This window comes from Lissotriton helveticus, chromosome 3_1 (genome assembly GCF_964261635.1).
Source record: "Lissotriton helveticus chromosome 3_1, aLisHel1.1, whole genome shotgun sequence".
Taxonomy (NCBI): domain Eukaryota; kingdom Metazoa; phylum Chordata; class Amphibia; order Caudata; family Salamandridae; genus Lissotriton; species Lissotriton helveticus.
The window spans coordinates 467,035,738-467,049,440 of NC_136061.1; the positions used below are offsets into that span (position 1 = coordinate 467,035,738).

The window sequence follows — 13,703 nt, forward strand, 5'->3', positions numbered from 1 at the left end:
CATAGTCTTGCAGGCTAGTTGCCTCCCACCACTTAGATGACTCTTGTTTCTTTAATTTTTCAAAGCTTCTCAAGTTTACATTCAACAGATTCCCCTCCGATCTTGCACCTGAGGGTTTAGCATCACCCCCTTTGCCTGGTGCCCGGGCAAAGAGAGCTTGTGCCTCCTTTCGCCTCTCACTCTCGTGATCCATCATTCGAAACTGTGTGCTAAAATGTGTTTAATTTAAATATCGTACACATGCACGAATCAGGAATTTTGCAGTGTGAAAGACCTTGTTCCGCTTCCTCCTTTGTACCTGTTTATAACTCTCGCCCGCTTCAGTTTAGGCAGTTTCTGATGCCACTTAAAATCAGAAGACCCGATGTATGTATATGCTATATTATTACATTATTTAAAAAATTGAATTTAATTTTTTTAATTAAATTTGTTAGTTTATTAACTGTTTTAAACTAGATATACATGAATATTCGTATAATATATCTATGTTTAACTTTTTTAAATGCGTTTATTTGTCATATTTGTTGAAATATATTACATCTATTTTATTTTTATGAAATTATTATTACTATGTATTACTTTCAATATTAACTATTTAAATAATATGTATTTTGTACAAAGATATTCAATACAATACTATTTACGGCAACAATATTTGTTTCGATATTTATGTGCCTACTTATATAAATATAGGATGACTATCAACGATTTTTTTGTCACAATATTTGTATATGGTGATATTTTCACAGGGGATAGTTTGTCAGAGAACCATAGTCCATACAAGGAGCTTAAAATTCTGCATGGAATCCCCCAAATATATCTGTATGGTTTTCTTAAAGTTACTACTGGACGCAACGGGTCCTTACATCCAGTGAATGGCAATGTGATTGTACAAATTGTAAAAGGGCTTTAAAAGCATAGGTGTCACCAATTATTATAAAAAATACTGTTTTTTGTGACCTTCCTGTCCAACTCATCCAACCTCTGACAAGCCTTCTTTTCTAGATTCCCAGAAGCCTTTGTTGTTTGATTTTGTTGTAATTTCTTTTAAATTCTTCAAAAACTTTCAAAGAAGTGCAACTGACCTCCTATGCTTCCCTTCACAAATTTTGTATTGTTTCCTGTGGTAAATGGCGATCAGAAACGTCCTGAGGGTGACTGACCTATAGTAGTAGAGCATTCAGAATTAACTAACCGTTTATTTCTCATTTTCTGCAGTAAATGATCAGTTCATCCACGAGAAGTTACCACTGATAAAATCGATCATAAGACTGGGACTTGAAATGGCTGAGCTACAAGCCAGATGTACCATTTACCAAGCTGTAAATTGCTAATTAATTTGTAAAAATAGCAAATATGTTTCCGAACCGACCTATGTTCCATTGAAATCGTATTAAGTCACAATCAGACCTACCTTTTGAATATGCATTATATAGGTCGCAAATTGCGACTAAATCGATAAGCCACAACAATGGGGATTTGGGCCTGCAGGAGTCAGCAGTCCATCATGTCTATGATTAAGTTTCCATGGAGTATTTTTTTTTTAAAACTCAGGCTGAGGTTCCCAAAGGAAAATAGACTGCGTTTTTTTACAGTGTGTGTAATTGTTGGTAGCAGCCCCTTCGACCACTTCTATTCTTCAACAAACTCTTTCTGATATATTCAAAAAGGGGAAAGTGCCCTAAGAGGACCCGTTCCCTTTCATGAATGGGACACCACGGGGGGTGTGGCTTAGCGCCCAACGGTGATGGCGACGCCTGAGTGAGGCTCCGCTGTGACGCCGGGAGAATCCCGCTTTCTGCCCAGTTCTTCCTGCTTTAAGCTGCTGACTTGCTGCCGGAACATATGAACATATGGAGACTGCCCTGGGACGCTGACAGATTCCTGAGATGTCACCGAGCTGCTGCATTTTCTCGGAGTGAGTTTCGGCGAGCCCCTGTCAGCGCGGCAGCCATTTTACGATTCTCCTGCGAGCTGACGCACTTTCGTCCCTTCAGTGCGCATTGGGACACAGGCGTATCGAGGTAATGTCGGATGACCCCCATGATCTTCAGAGACTCTTTCCTTGCCCTGTTGCCCGGATTTAATTCGCACTGAGACTTTGCTGACTGTGCTGTTGTGGCAGCCGCCATATCCTGCTCCATGGCCTAAGGGAAAGTCTGTTTGCCGCAGCATGCTCACTCGTCAGGTCCTTCTAATACCTCACACGCTCCTGTCATGATGGTGTCATATAGCTCCTATTGCCCTTCTCCCGCTCTATGACTACAGCAGCGTCCTTTTTGCTTCATGGCTATTGCGAGCGTCATCCGCTGATACTTCCAGCATTCCCCTCAGCCATATCCCTTGAAATTCTTGAATGAAGGAGGCTTCTCTCGTGCCTGATTACTGTTGGTAGATGCTACGTCTGACATGTGGAGGATACCGTGATTCACAACGCCGTCCCCCACCTTCTCAGTACGAGGCTCTGGTGAATAGCTAAGCCTGGGGCTGTTTCAGTCTGCGTGAGCTGTTGCTTTCGCGTCTTGCCTCTTATCTCTCCTCAGTTGTCCTCGCCACTTCTAGAACGGTTCTTTTTGCATTCAAAGAACCTGTCAGTCTGTCATTGGCTGGCCTCCTTTACTCATGAGGAAGTATCCTTCTACAGACTGGTGCTTCATGGTCTCTTTCCTCTTCAGCTGAATGCAATGGACTTTACCCTTCTCATCAGTGAGGCACTTTGAGACACTCTACATTCTACTGCCTCAATCCTTTTTGGGCATCATTGTACTTTCCTGTGCGCTCCTCTCTCGCACCTGATTAACTATATTGGTCTCATCTATACTTTATGGGTATGCTCAAGTCTCTGTCACGCCTGCCTCACACACCAAAGACTGTTTTTGTTAAAAACTCTAAAGTCTTCTCAGCCTTTTCCCAGTTGGAGGACTCTCTCGCACCTTCAGAGTCGGTCACAGTGATGGAGTCCTCCCAACCCTCAGCGGGGAAATCCACTATGAAAAGACGGAAAAAGATCCTCTCTCACCTCCTAAACAATCTGCGCCTGTTTCCATGGAGTTTCTATTGGACGAAATTAGATCCTTTTGCCCCTTTCAGGAAGGAAATCAGGTCGTTACGCCCTTTTATGGAGGAAACTAATGTCAAACTCCAGAATTTAGCGGACAGCTGATCCCAGATGGATACAAGGGTTTCTTCAGTTGAGCACGCAGTTTCATCCATTCAGGAGACTTGTTCTACTGTATCCCATTTGAATTCCCAAGTGTCTGCTCTTCAACGTCAGGTGGAGGAGTTGGAAAATAGGAATAGGCGGAACAACCTCCGCATTTACGGTCTGGCGGAAGGTCTTGAGGGCTCCGACTCACTTTCCTTCTTCAAATCGTTCCTTCCCAAACTGCTCCGTCTGCCTGATGGTACCAGTCTCAACATCCAACGTGCGCATCGTTTGGGTCGCCCCTCTACCTCTGCCTCCCCCTCTCAGAGACCTAGAGGCATCATACTTTATTTTCTGGAATACACTGATCTTCTCAAGGTTTTGACTGCGGCCAAGTCTTCTCCAAATTTGTCCTGGTCTGGCTCTTCGCTGTTCCTTGCCCAGGATTATGCAAAGGCCACAGCCAACCGTCGTAAGGCCTTCTTAGGCATGAGAGATGACCTCCGTTCAATGGGAGCAACATATGGTCTATAGCATCCCTGTTTATTCAAAGTCACCTATAATAACAGGACGACCACCTATGAAGATCCAGTTCGTCTCCAGAGCTTCATTAATGCGCACAAGACTTCCTCCATGGATTCTTCTGGACCTTTATCCTCTTTCCACGTCTGAGTTGCAGTTTTTCTGAATTGCAGCTTTCCTCGTTGCTGTTATGATGATGCTTCTTGCAGTTTTCTTCGTTACTGTTGTGATAATGCATCTTGCCAGTTTTCTTCTTTATGAAGTTTTCATTCATTGCTTTTGATCTTTCTCAAGTTTAATGCTGTTCACCTTTGTCTCTGTTTATATTCCATTTCCGTTTGCATCCTAACCCCTACTTTCCCTTTCGTTTCTGCAGGACTTCTTCCCTCGTTTGATGATGTCTCCCTGGCTCCCCGCCTTGCTGACCTTGGATGTGTTGCCTTCCCCGTGTGGCCTCATCCCTCCCCACCTTCTTCTCATTCTCTCCTCTCGTAGGTATGTTTCCCTTTTGTCCCTTCCTTCTGTTCTTCTTTTTGTTTTACCCTTTATTCTATTTGCTTCCTCTTCCCCACTCTCGCACAGATAATTGTCTTCTTTCACTGGGTTCCTCTCGTCTCCTTGTATATCATTTTCTACATCGGTTGTTCTTTTTTCTTTGCTTTATTCCTTTCACTCACTCTTCCTTTCTTCCTTCTTTTGTATTCTGTATCTCTTTCTTTAATTCTTTTCCTCACTACTCCTGCTATTTACTTCCTTTTCCCATCTTGGCTTTTTCTTTTGGGCTTTTCTCTCATATTTTGCTATCATTTTTTCATGATTTACTTGTTATGATATGTCATTGAACATAGTTACATGGAATGTTAAGGGTAATAACTCTCCCATCAAACGTCAACGCATTTTGTCCCACTTGGCTAAATTGAATGTTGATGTGGCTTTCTTGCAGGAGACTCACCTCTCTGATGTCCAATCTGCGAAGCTTAAGAGAGGCTGGGTGGGTGAGGTTTTTAATTCTCACGGTGATGGCAAGCGCAATGGTGTGGCAATTTTATGCCGCAAATCTATTCCCCTCTCCATTATTTCTCAAGAATCTGATGATATTGCCAGATGGACTTTTGCGAAGGTGTCTATTAGAGGTGTTCCAGTTTCTTTTCTAAATGTCTATGCTCCCACCGTGGGTGAGCCTCTCTTTTGGGCTGCATTCTCTCAACATGTTTCCCGTTTTATTAATGATAATTTCATCCTTGCTGGCGATTGCAATCATCCCTTGGATCCCTTTGTTGATAGGAACTCTGCTGCTCACTACATCCCTAACAAATCCCACAAGTTTTTTGCCCAAACCATCAATCAACATAAGCTCATTGATGCATGGTGTTTGTGCAATCCAACTTTAACCCCTTCGATGCTGATGACGAGCTTAGCTCGTCATCAGCTACGGCGCTCGTATGCTGATGACGAGCTGAGCTCGTCATGTAACGGGCTTTTTGAAAAATGCCGCACACAGCGGGAAAAGCCGCTGCAGCGATGCGGTTAAAGGAGTTTACTTTCTACTCTCCATCTCATCACTCTCAATCACGGATTGACTACATTTTTGTTTCACATCATATTGCCCAAACCCTCAACCCTGCTGAAATTGGTCCAATTTTGCTTTCGATTCAGGCTCCTATGTTGGTTGGTATAGATTTACTTCCCAAATCTGTTGGGCCTAAGCGGTGGCGCTTTAACAATGCCCTGCTTTTGGACCCTAAGTTCACCTCCTCCTTACAGGCCTTTTTTAATGAATTTTTCTTATTTAATGACACCCCTTCCATTCCAAAGCACACTATTTGGGACGCTTTTAAAGCTGCAGCACGGGACTTTATCATTAATTTTGTAGCAAAGAAGTGTAAGATCGCCCGCACAGTTACCAGAGATCTGCTTTGTGATATTAAGAGACTGGAGCACGCCTACTTTACCTCGCATTCACAAGATAGTTTGACTGCCCTTGTATCTGCTAAAATGAGTTTTAATAAGAAATCCACAGAGGATGCCTCACTGTACTTGTTGAAATCCAGTGCCAAATTTTATGGAGGGCGGAATAAGGCTGGGAAGATTCTTGCTAATTATTTGAAAGTTAAACATGATAAGTTGAACATTGATTCCATTTATGATACTGCTTCTGTTCTCAAACACAAGGATGCTGATATTCTCACTGAGTTCTCCCTTTTTTACAAAACTTTATATTCTTCCGAATCCCAACCCTCTCTCCAATCTCCTACACATTTCTTCTCCAATATCCACAAACCTGCACACTTTCCTCTTGACCTTTCTCACCTAGAATCTAACATTTCTCAAAAGGAACTACTCACTGCACTTCAACATCTTAAACCAAACAAAGCCCCAGGCCCCGATGGCTTCACTGTTGAATTCTACCTACATTTCTCCAAGCTACTTATCCCAAAATTGTGTTCTCTTCTGGATGCGTTTTGTACCCTTGGTAGCTCCTCCAGGTCCTTTTCTGACGCACATATGTGCTTGATTCCCAAGGAGGGGAAAGATGTTCAAAATTGTAAGAACTACAGACCTATCTCCCTAGTGAATATCGATTATAAAATATTTGCTAAGGCACTAGCGATACGTCTGGACCTGTTGTTACCCGATCTCCTAGGTGAAGAACAGTCCAGTTTCGTGAGGGTCGCTTCATAACTGATAATACTAGACTGTTGTTTAATATTTTGTCAAAGTCTTCCCGTTTACAGCATTCCCTAGCGGCGATTGCCCTGGATGCCGAAAAGGCGTTTGACAGGGTTGAATGGTCTTACCTTTTCCATACCCTCCAATGGTTCGGCTTTGGTCCCAATTTTATCTCCCTGGTCTCTCTTTTGTACTCTCGCCCACGTGCAGCAGTATGCGCGAATGGTCAGGTCTCTTCTTTTTTTGACCTTGGCAGAGGCGTACGACAGGGCTGTTCCCTCTCCCCTTTTTTGTTCAATTTGGCATTAGAACCCTTTTTGTCTAGACTTCGTCAAAACCCGAACATTCAAGCTTTTCAGTCCGCTAACTCCCACATTAAACTTGCTGCCTACGCCGATGATATTTTACTCTTCCTTTCCAATCCCACAGTTTCCATCCCTGCTTTCCTGGAGGAAGTGCGGAGTTATTCCTTGATATCTGGTTACAAACTCAACAATGATAAATGTGAGATCCTGCCTCTAACGAAATTTACCTTTAAGCCTGACTTCAGTGCCTCCAATTTTACTTGGAGCCCTTCGCATATCAAGTACTTAGGTCTACACATCACCCCTTCCATTTCAGACACTGTTTCCCTTTGTCTGACTAAATGTATTAAAAAGATATCGGACTTAGCTACTCGATGGCACCCTCTCTACCTGTCCTGGTGGGGCAGTCTTGACACCATCAAGATGATGTTGTCTCCTATCATCCTTTATACAATTTCTAACATACCTGTGCCTATTCCTTCCAAATTTTTTAAACAAATCAATAAGGTCTTGACTTCCTTTCTTTGGCACAACAAAAAACCTCGGATGTCCCTTGCCAGATTGATCCATCCTGCATCGGAAGGTGGGGTGAATTTCCCAGACTTCCCAGTTTACCAAAGGGCCTTTTTGCTCCGCCAGGCTTCCTTTTGGCTATAGGACCCCGCCTCTCCTTGTCCCTTATGGGCTAGGGTTGAGCGCCTCTTCCTCTCCCCTTTCTCGTTTGCGGAGTATCTATCCTTCTCCCGCAAACCTTCTTCGATTCCCACTCCTATCTATAAATCTACCACCAAGCTCCTCCTTTCCTCCACGTCCTCCCCTCCTGCGTCCATCGCTAGCCTTCTCTCTTCCACACTTTGGCATAACAAATACCTTTTGATTCACAATAAGCCCTTTTATTGCAAGTCCTGGAGACAGAAGGGCTTGGTTTGGGTATCGCAACTATTCTCACAATCCACCCTCCTGCCTTTCTCGACCCTCCGCTCTTCTTTTGGTTTACCTGCATCTTCTGCCCCCAAATACCTTTTACTTAAAGCAGCGGTGATGGCTATATATACTCAGCTACTGCATGCACAGACATCCCCCTCTCTCCCCCCTCTCGCCTCACAACTCCATTCTCTTCTTCGTAATACCCCAAAGCTTCTACTCTTTACAAATTCCTCCATGCTCATGACTCCCCCAGACCAAGTCCAAAGTAGAGGAGCAGTGGGAACAGGACTTTGGCACTACCTGGGCAATTCCTGTGTGGGACAGAATATGGACCAAGATTTGTAAATCATCTAGGGCGGCAACCCTTACACAATCTTTGTTTTTCATTTACAATAGATTGCTTCTTACTCCCTTAGTTCTTCATAAGCGGTTCTCCACCACCCCGGATGTGTGCTGGTCCTGCTCTTCTCCAAATGCTTCCCTATTTCACATGTTGTTCCTCTGTAAGTCTGCTCACGATTTCTGGTTACGGGTGTGGGCTCAAATTAACGTTATTTTTTGTACTCACTTTCCCTTCTCTCATACTCACATCTTTTTGGGAAGCCTTTCGCCTTGTTGGGAGGATGTTGATCTTGATGTTCGTATTGTTGATTTACTGCTGGCTGTTCCCTTTCAGCAAATTACTATTAACTGGAAGGCTTCATCTATCATTTCCTTTAAAGCTTGGTGGTACAATGTTTGTCATAACCATAGACTGGACACTACTTTTGTCTTCCCGATCAATATGGCTGCCAAACGTGCAGAACTATGGCTTCCTGTTACATTGTATTTGGATAAGTGTGCATTGCGTTCCTTTCTTCCACAGCCCACTCAGCAACAAGTTCTCAAGCCACCTTGAATACCCTTGCATTTCTTTTTTTCTTCATTCATAACTGTTATTTGAATTTTTCCATTTATTTAATCGTACTGTCACTGTATTACTTGTGCTCAATTTTTAATGCCCATGATTTGCCCGTGTTAATGATTTTATTGTAATATTCACCTGAGTGTTTTTGTTTTCCCTTTCCTCTTTTCCTTTTTGTTTGATTTTCCCCCTTCACTCTCCTGTACTATTTTTGATACCTTGTATTTTGATCAATAAACTTTTCTTGAACTTAAAAAAAAATGAATGGGACACCACCCCCACTTTTGAAAGAGTAACCACAGAGGTTGGGGAAAGTTCCAATATTTTCCAATCAGATTTAAGACGCAAAAACTGATAAATAGGATACTGATGGAGTATTTGGAAGGAATGCCTACAACATACCCATTTCAGATATCGAATTGGTATCCATTCGGAGGAAGCCCATTGTAGGAGTGAAAACATTTTTTCTGAACAGTAAAACGGGACTAGCATAAAGAAAAAAATTTATTTGAAAGTCATACGCTGACTCAGATTTACAAAGTTTAAATGCATAGCAGCACATCTGAACATATGTCCCTATTGCGGTAGGCATGCTTACAGCTGAATATATGACCTGCATTACAACCAAGGATTTTAATTACATTTTTAGAAATGTATTGTTGACCTTGCTGTTAAATCACAACCTAAAAGACACATTTCTGAAAAAGAAGTTAAAAAACAGCCTTCGAATACCACCATTTCCTTTGTTGCATTTGAGTCTGTGTAGGTGTGTAGGTTTTTCATAGCTGAGCGGCTTACAAAATGCCAGGAGCCGTTCGCGCATTTTTATTGAAACTTGAATCCATCTGCAATTTATTGTTTTGTTCCACTTCGAGTCCTTCTGATGTTTTCCTGGCAAAGCAAACGAAAACATTTCATCGCAGCACGTCAGCCTGTATATTTGAAGTCTGATCTGGCTTTTTCCCTCAGTCTGCTGCATCCAGTAAACACATAACAAACCATAAAGGGGAGACAAGCTTCCCTTTGTGTACTTCTTTCCTGCTTCCAAAATGACGATTTACTTTTATAATTGATTCCTTCCAGTCTGTCTCGGGAAACTTATGAGTGACAACCTGTATCGTTGTCAAGAGCCGCACATCCTAAATTCAAATATTCTCTGTTTTGCAGAACAAAAACAACTAGGAGAAACATCCTAATAGTATCTCCCTCCCTACCTCTTATATTGAGGACCTGCAGAAACGATATAGCTTGTTGTGCGGGCCGAGCAATTATCCATTCAGCATAAGTCAAATGTGGCGCTGCTCAGAATGGCACTCATTCAAGGCATAGTCGGCTTCTCTTCGTGGTTCTCATTTTATCCATTGTTTTCGCTGGTGAGATCTTCACCACATTTCTTCAATCAGATGATATAATGATGCCCGTTCCAATGTATGACTAAAGAAGGTTTGCTGTTAAATAAGTGAAACCAAAAAAGCATTCATGTCGAAAAGACTTACTTATATATCAAATACAAATACTGTTTGTCATAAAATGTGTTGTTATCATCATTTTAAATACATTTGCTTCACTGAAAACTCAGACAATTCAACAATTTACGGTAGCTTGCGCTCCTAAAAATATTTCCCTGCATACTTTGTGTTCTCCTCTCACTTCCTGTCTTCACGATATTACATTGCTTTATAACTGACCTGAATAATCACACCACTATTTCACCCTTATTAGAAGTGACAAAGCTGCAAAGGTTTTCCAGGGTTTTTTAAAATGTTATGTTTGTGAAGTTCGTCAAAAAACGTTTGTTCATATATTTTTTAAACCAAGAAAAAAGGATGTGTGGACAAATCTCCCACAAATATTGATAAAAAAAAATCTAAATACAGTGACATTTTGCAAATGTGGCAAACTTCACGATTTAGCAAAATTATTATTATTTTTTTAATTTTCACAAATCCTCACTGTCATTTGTTATTTCTTCACACCATTAATAGAATTTGAATTTCCGTTCAGAAAAATGTCTCATTCTATTTATTTGTATACATTTTCAGTATTCCCAAGTTTTTCATAGATTGTACTTTTTATTTCGTTACAATACAGATTGCATTCAAGAAAGTCTGCTGGTCCAAAAAACACAAGTATATTCTTTCACGTTTTATGATAGAGTTCTCTGTCCACATCGTGTAAAGCATTTACTTAGCATAATCAAAGGAAAAGGAAATCAGAATGTACCATATGATATGCATTACTTCAAAATTCCAAAATCAGTTGTCAACCACAAATCATACATCAACAGATTATGTTACATGTAGGGGTGGGAAGAATGTTGATTCCGCCCATGAAATTTGCATTTGGTGACTCTCATTACTCTTGAACTGAAGAGTTCTAGCCAAATTCCGCCAATTTCTGTGTGGATGTATTTCTTTTTTGTATGAGGATCCAGAAAAGTGAAGTGGCTGGCTGGTGAGTGTGAGTGCAATTTGGTGTCCACTAGAGAGATTTTTTAATCCATGATTGGCATATTTGATTTACTGGTAAGTCCCTAGTAAAATGCACTGGGTGTGCCAAGGCTGATAAATCAAATGCTACTAGTGGGCCTGCAGCACTGATTGTACCACCCACATGATAACACAACTCCTCACCAAATCTCACTGAACAGCTGGAAGCCTCTTGGAATAACCACAGGATGATGTGAAGCCTCGCTCAGTCCCAACGAATATCTGCCAGCCTCTCAAAATCGATGAAGGTGATGCAAAGCCTCGCTGAGTCTCACTGGGTGGCGCAAAGCCTCACCATGCAGCACCAAAGCCGGGCAGTCCCAAACGACCCATCACCTTTGGTGCGACACTCATCGCACCTGTGCACAAAGTTTTTCCACACATCACCCACGGACCAGAATCGTCTTGGATTTCGATGCATCACTCATACAGTCCTGATTCGATTAATCACTTCTTCCTGTGTGCAGCAAAACTGTTGCCACGCTTCCCCAAGGACTCAGGAACTTATGCATCACTGTGTTTTCCAATGCTTCCTTACTCTGTAGCTGTTTGGCCTTGTGAACTTTAATGGATCTACAGGTACTTTGGTGTAAAATCATGCATCCTCGGTTTTCTAGGGACCAAGCTGCTTGAAACCATTTTAAGGTCATATTTTGAATACTGTATGTTGGATTTGTGTTGTTTTGGTCTTGTTTGCTTTAGATAAAGATACATTAATTTTGTACAATGGTGTGGTGTCTATTCGTGGTGCTTTTACTGTGTTACTCAATGTTTGGGTACAAATACTGTGCACATTGTCTTTGGGAAAAGCCTGTCTGCTCGTGCCAAGCTACCAAGTGTGTAACCCCCTTACCCTGACTAGAAACAATGGTCCCCACTTGCACAAAGGTACATACCTCTGCTAACTAGAGACCCCCAGTTTTAACAGTGACCAAAATCCAGTCACAAACATAACATTTTCAAAACTCGTTTTTATTGATTGTAAGAATAACAATTAACAAAACATGTACAGTTGGCAGCAACAACACTGGATCATATCACATGGTACATATTGAACTCTCCTGATCATGACATTTACAACCTTAACCAGAGATGCAAATCTTGGGAAAGTGACCAACATATATATCATCCATAGTTTCTGATCAATCAATCAAAAATACTTTTATTCGGGCTATCCACCCATAAAAGTACCTACATTTGCACACTACCAATAAATGCATAGTTTGACAATATAAAACGGACTCCGAATCATTTCAATAAAACATTTCACAAAGTATTAATAGCAAAAGCTATGGGGTATAAAAACATTTTTTTTCAATGTGTCTCCCTATGCTATGCCAGTTTAACAAATAAAATCTCATCAATGTGCTTAAAGTACAATAATTAAAACCATGTAAAAAATATAAATGGATCAGCTATAATAATCATTTCATGGTCTTGCTTCTAATACTCCAACTCTTGTGTATATATGTTGATACTGCATAGCCAACCTGTGAAGATTCTGTGGAAGGTTCTGCAGAGCAATCATGAGCTTTTGCAACCTAGTTGTCTGCATAAAGGTATAATCCATGTTTTCCTGAGGCAGGTATAACCGGGATAGAAAAGGACGAAGTTCACCAGTGATTCATCAGCTTGTTGGCAAACCGGGTATACGATGCTTGTTGCAATTGGATGGTTCCATTTTTTCCAGTAGGGACATTGAAGGTAAAGTGCCATAGTGAAATTTAAAAATAGGGTCTTTGCTGGTCAAGGGTTATTAAAATCCAAGAAAGGAGGGGCCGATTCCGATTCGGGTCGGAAATCAGCCCAACCGACTCGTACTCGTAACGGAGTCCGACCGACACCTACCGGAACCCTTCGACCCATGCAGTACGATGCAAAGCCTGTGATTTACAACCGAGCCGTACGGAAACCAAGCCGTCGGACCAAGCCGTACAGAATTCAGCCATCCGTCCGGAAAATGGACACGAGCCGCACCGACCGAACCGAAGCCGGAATGAACCCGACCGATACGTACCCACCACGTCCGAGCCGCACAGTACGATGCCAAATGCATTAAATCAGACCAAACCGCAGGAAGCCCAAGCCACATGACTGACCCGGACCGAAAACGTACCTGAAGCGAGAGAGACCATGGCGATAGACTCGCATGCAACACAGAACACAATCAGCTAGAAAGACACGGAGCAGCCCGCACAAGCCAACATGAGAGTCCAACTTGGTCAGAAGAACGTCTCCTACATGCCCACCAAAAAAAATGCCAAAAACACAAAAAAAGGACCAGAAAAGCCATGACTAAGTCAATAAATACACAAAAAAATTTAAAAAACCCAAAGACACACCCACAACTCCACCTATAAAAAGACAAAACTACACTACCATGACCCTTTGCAAATACAACAGAGCAGCCAGCACAGAACAACTTGAGACACCAACCACATACACACACACAACTCACCCATCACACAAACCACATACCTTCAGCACTCCTCCAAAAGTTCTCACACATACACCTAACAAAACATACAATCACTTGCACCCACACACCCACCCACCCATCACTCCTCACAACAACCCAACCCCATGCCCCCTAAGAATCCACCGTTCACAGAGACAGAGTTAGAAATATTGGTATAGGAGATCCTCAGAGTGGAGCCACATTTGTTTGGCACATTGGTACAAAGGACCCCCATGACACAGAAAACCAAGATGTGGGACAGAATCGTGGACAAGGTGAACGC

At 42.0% G+C, this 13,703-nt stretch overlaps 1 protein-coding gene across 7 annotated transcripts in view; it reads left to right on the forward strand.

The window, feature by feature from the left end:
- The window catches only part of LOC144822619 (uncharacterized), a 502,963-nt gene that overhangs the window by 109,887 nt on the left and 379,373 nt on the right, over positions 1–13,703 (forward strand). The window lies entirely within an intron of this gene.